Here is a 5,047-nt window from a genome sequence, read left to right on the forward strand (position 1 = left end):
TAGGTGGTGAGGGAAAGAACAAGAGGGATAAAATCATATATGACCTCATCCTCACCAATCTACCAACAGCGGATATATCTGTCCATGGCAGTATTGGTAAAAGTCTTACAGTGACATTCAAAACAAACTATTTTGTGTTGTGTGGCACTATCACCATGCTAAATGGCACAGACTTCGAAGAGATCTAGCAACTCAAGACTGAGCGTCCATAAGACACAGTGGACCATCAGTAGAACCAAAACTGTACTCAAGCACTAACTGTAATGTCACGGCCCAAAATATCCCCAACTCAACCATTATCATCAAGCCAGAGGATGAACTCTTCTTCAATGGAGAGTGCAGGAGAGCATGCCAGGAGCAGAACCAGGGATATACAAAGATAAAATGTTAATCTACTGAAGCTTCCAAACAGAAATACTTGTGTGCCAAATAACATAAACAGCAAGGGACAGACAGAACTGAGGTATCCCACAACGAATGCATCAGAGTTAAGCTCTGCAGTCCTCCTAATCCGATCGTTGATCGTGTTGGATGATTAAACAACTCACTGGAGTAGGATCTCCACAAGTATTCCCATCCTCAATGATGGAAGAGCCCAACCCATCAGTGCAAAAGATAAGGTTGAAACTTTCGCAGAAATCTTCAGTCAGAAGTTTCGAGTGAATGGTCCATTTCGGGATCTTCCCGTGGTCCCCATCATTACAGATAGCAGTCTTCAGCAAATTCGATTGACTGATGTCAAGAAACGATTGAAGGTACTGGATACTGCAAAGGCTATAACTTCTGATAATATGCCAGCAATAGTCCTGAAGACTTGTACTCCAGAACTTCCCGCTTCCCTAGGCAAGCCGTTCCAGTACAGTTACAAACCGACAACGGGAAGAAAAACTGCTCAAGTATGTTCTGTACATAAAACGCAGGACAAATTCAACCTGTCCAAATACCGCCTCATCAATGTACTCTCCATCATCAGGAAAGTGGTGGAATTGTCAATCGTGTTATCAAGCAGCACCTGCTCAGCAATAACCTGCTTAGTGACGCCCCTTTTGGGTTTTGCCAGAGACACTCAGCTCCTGAACTAATCATAGCCTTGGTTCAAACATAGAAAAAGGAACTGAATTCCAGCCCTTGACATCAAGACTGCATTCTTTCAAATGTGGCATCAAGGAACCGCAGCAAAAAGGGTATCGTGGGCCAACACTTGTTATTGGAGTCATAACTGACAGATAGGAAAACGGTCATTGATGTTGGAGGTCAGTCATCTTAGTCATCTTAGTTCCAGAACATCTCTGCAGTAGTCCCTCAGGATAATGTGGATGCAGGTTTGCTCCATGAACTGGAATGTTCATTTACAGACGTTTCATCACCATACTACGTAACATCTTCAGTGGCCCTCCGGATCAAACCTAGGTCCAAACATCTTCAGAGGCTTCATCAATGGCCTTCTCTCCATCATAAGGTCATAATGGGCATATTCGATGATGACTGCACAATGTCCAACACCATTCGCAAATGCTCAGGTACTGAAGCAGTTCATGCCTAAAGGCAACAAGATCTGGACAATCTCCAGACATGAGCTGTCAATTGGCAAGTATCATTCGCATCACACAAATGTCAGACAATGACCATCACCAGTAAGAAACAATATAAACACTTGGTATTCAGCACATATTTGTCACTACACTCCCCACTCCACACCCCCTTTCAATACACTTGGGGTTACCATTGACCAGAATTTCAACTGGACTCCCCACGTAAATATAAGAGCCGATCAGAGGCGAGGAATACTGCGTGAGTAACCCACCTCCTGTCTTCCCAAAGCATGTTCACCATCTACAAGGCACAAGTCAGGAGTGAGATGGAATACTCCCCACTTGCCTGAATGAGTGCAGCCACAACGACACTAAAGAAGCTTGACACCATCCAGGACAAAGCAGCCCATTTGATTGGCACCACATCCATAAGCATTTTCCCTTCACGACCAACGCTTAGTTGCAGCAGTGTGTACTGTCTACAAGATGCACTGCAGAAAATCTTCAAAGGTCCTCAGACAGTACTTTCCAAACCTACAAGCACTTCCACCTAGAATGACAAGAACAGCAGGCTTTTGCGAACACCACCACATTCAAACTCCCCTCCAAACCAGTCAATATCCTGAGTTGGAAATATATCACAATTCTTTCACTGTTGCTGGGTCAAAACCTGTAATTCTCTTCCTCATAACATTGTGGGTCAACGCACAGCAGGTGAACTGCAGCGGTCCAAGAAGGCAGCTCAGCACCACCTTCTCAAGGGGGCAGCGAGGGATAGGCAAGAAATCGTGGGCCAATCCAGCGATTCCCATAATCAAAAAATAAGTTTAAGAAGTTCCAGTTGAACACCTCGATGGGACAAGTTTTCTGATTTGAACATGAACAGGAAAGCAGTGTTTCTGATGATGAACGTTTTAGACCTATATGTTATTAGAAGGGTGTTGAGTGTTCCATGACATATTGTTGCCGAGTGCTGTGAGAAATTGCACCTAATTTGTTAAATTCAACAATATTAGCGTAACTGGATCGATCCTTCAAAAATATCAGACTGAAAATGACAATCATCGTCGAGACAATGTACTCCCGCCAGATGAGACTCACAGATAGCAGCTTATATTCAACATATTACTGCGCTATTGGTTAATCCTGCCACCGTCCGTATTACATGGGTTACCATTGAACAGAAGGTGAAGTCAAATCAACGTACAGATACAACGGTTACAAGAGCTGGTCTGAGATTTACAATTCTGCACTGATTAATAGACTGTATGACAATACGGTCATGAGATATAACAATACATTTAGGCCATTCAGCCTATCTCTTCACTCTGAAACTGTGCCATTTTGTCATGGTGTTTAAGATGGGTGGAAATATCTTCTATACTCTAACTGTACCAATCGTTGCAGTAATCCATCACTTTCAATCAGATGCGCCCCCACCCATTCTTGTAAATTCCATTCAGTACAGGCAGAGAACCCTCAACTGCCGCTCATATGACAAGCCATCATTCCCAGGATAGATCATGTCCAACACCTGTAGATCCCTACACATAGCCCATTATATTCTCAGCAGTCTGTCTTCGCTCTTTCATTCTCACTCTCTTGAAATGAATGTTAACATTGCATTTTCTTTCCTAACCACCAACTGAACCTGCACATTAACCTTCAGAAAGGACGAGTACTCTAAACTCCTTCTGCACTTCAGATTTCATGAAGCCTTTTAGAACATCGTGTCTGCCTGTATTCCGCTTACTGAAGTGAATAATCTCACACGTTCCCCTATTGTGCTCCATCAGCCATGTGTTTTCCAAATGTCCTAAACTTCCAAAGCTTTTCTGCATCCCCCCCCACTTCCTCAATATCACCTGCCCATCCAATCATCATTGTATCATCTGCAAACCTAGTAAAACTGTCGTCAGGTCAGATGGTTTCATGTAAATGGCACTTTCTGACGACCGAAGGACTGTCCACCATTGAAAAGACCCAACGCTCAAGATGCTTGATTCCATTCAGGTTTAAGCAGTGGCTTGACTGGAATTACACCTGTAAAGTCTTCACTCCTTGCACCAGTGGCACTGGCACCCTGCCCACCATTTTATTATTAATTTACCCCATGATGGTGACACAGATCTTGATGGTGCACGATCCCATTCTATTAATGGCAATCTGTCTCAATGATAACCAACCAATATCATTGTGTGCTGAAGACGACAGAGGGTGGTGGGGGGAAGGGATGTCAATCATAAATGACTGTGTGACTGTCTCTGAGGGCTGATACCAGCCGCGAAAGCCCCAGATGTACCTGTGACTGTTGTCACCACTGCAAGCATTGTCAGTCTTTCAATGAGTCAGATCAAAGAAAGTGATGGGCCTGGAGAGTGTTGCCGGCTGAGCACTCAGATCCTATTTGTACCAACTAGCAAAGGTATTCAGACACAACTTCAGCCTCTCCATCCAGAAGCCGAAGTCCCAATTTTATTCAAGGAGGCCATCATCATCCTCGTAAGTGAGAAAGCACATGGAACGTGCCCTTATAGATTACCACCCAGTGGCTCTGAACTCAATAATCACGAAGTGCTTTGAGAGGCTGGTTATGACCCACACCAACTCCAGTCTCCCAGCCTGACTTGCTGCCCTATATTTTTCCAACTGATGCAACAGGTTCACAACGGATGCCATATCCGAACCCTTCACGCATCCCTGGAACATCTAGGCAACAAGGGCACCTGCAACAGTCTCCTGGTCGTTGACTAAAGCTCCACCTTCAAAATCATTATCCCTGACAGACTAATCACAAAACTCCGCGAACTTAGTCTCGGTTCGACCCTCTGGAACTGGATCCTCAGGTTTCTGACCCACAGACCGCAATCGTGAAGATCGGTAAATTCATGTCCTCCATAATAACACTCAACACTAAAGCTGCTGAAGGATGTGTTCTCAACACCCGACAATACTCACTGTACACCCATGGCTGTACCCGCAGCACCTTCCTGTCCTCCCTATACGCCCATGGCTGTGCCCTCAGCACCTTACTGTACTCCCTGTACACCCACGGCTATGCCCTCAGGCCCCTACTGTATTCAATCTACACCCACAGCTGTGTTCTCAGCACCGTACTGTACTCCAGGTACATCCACGGCTGTGCTCTCAGCCCCTCACTGTACTCAAGATACACTCATGGCTGTGTCCTCAGCCCCCCACTGTCCTCCCAGTACACCCAAAGCAATGACCTCAGCCCCTTGGTGTACTCACCATGCACCCATGGCTGTGCCCTCAGCCAACCTCTGTGCTCCCTGTACACCCACGGTTTTTTCCTCAGCCCCGGGCTGTCCTCCATGCACACCCACGGCTATGCCCTAAGCCGGAAAATGTGTTACTGGAAAAGTACAACAGGGCAGGCAGCATCAAAGGAGCAGGAGGATCGACGTTTCGGGCATAAGCACTTCTTCATGAATGAGGAAGGTGTGCCAAACAGGCTAGGATAAAAGATAGGGAGGAGGGACTTGGGGAGGGGC

The sequence above is a fragment of the Chiloscyllium plagiosum genome, chromosome 8 (genome assembly GCF_004010195.1).
Source record: "Chiloscyllium plagiosum isolate BGI_BamShark_2017 chromosome 8, ASM401019v2, whole genome shotgun sequence".
NCBI classification, from domain to species: Eukaryota; Metazoa; Chordata; class Chondrichthyes; order Orectolobiformes; family Hemiscylliidae; genus Chiloscyllium; species Chiloscyllium plagiosum.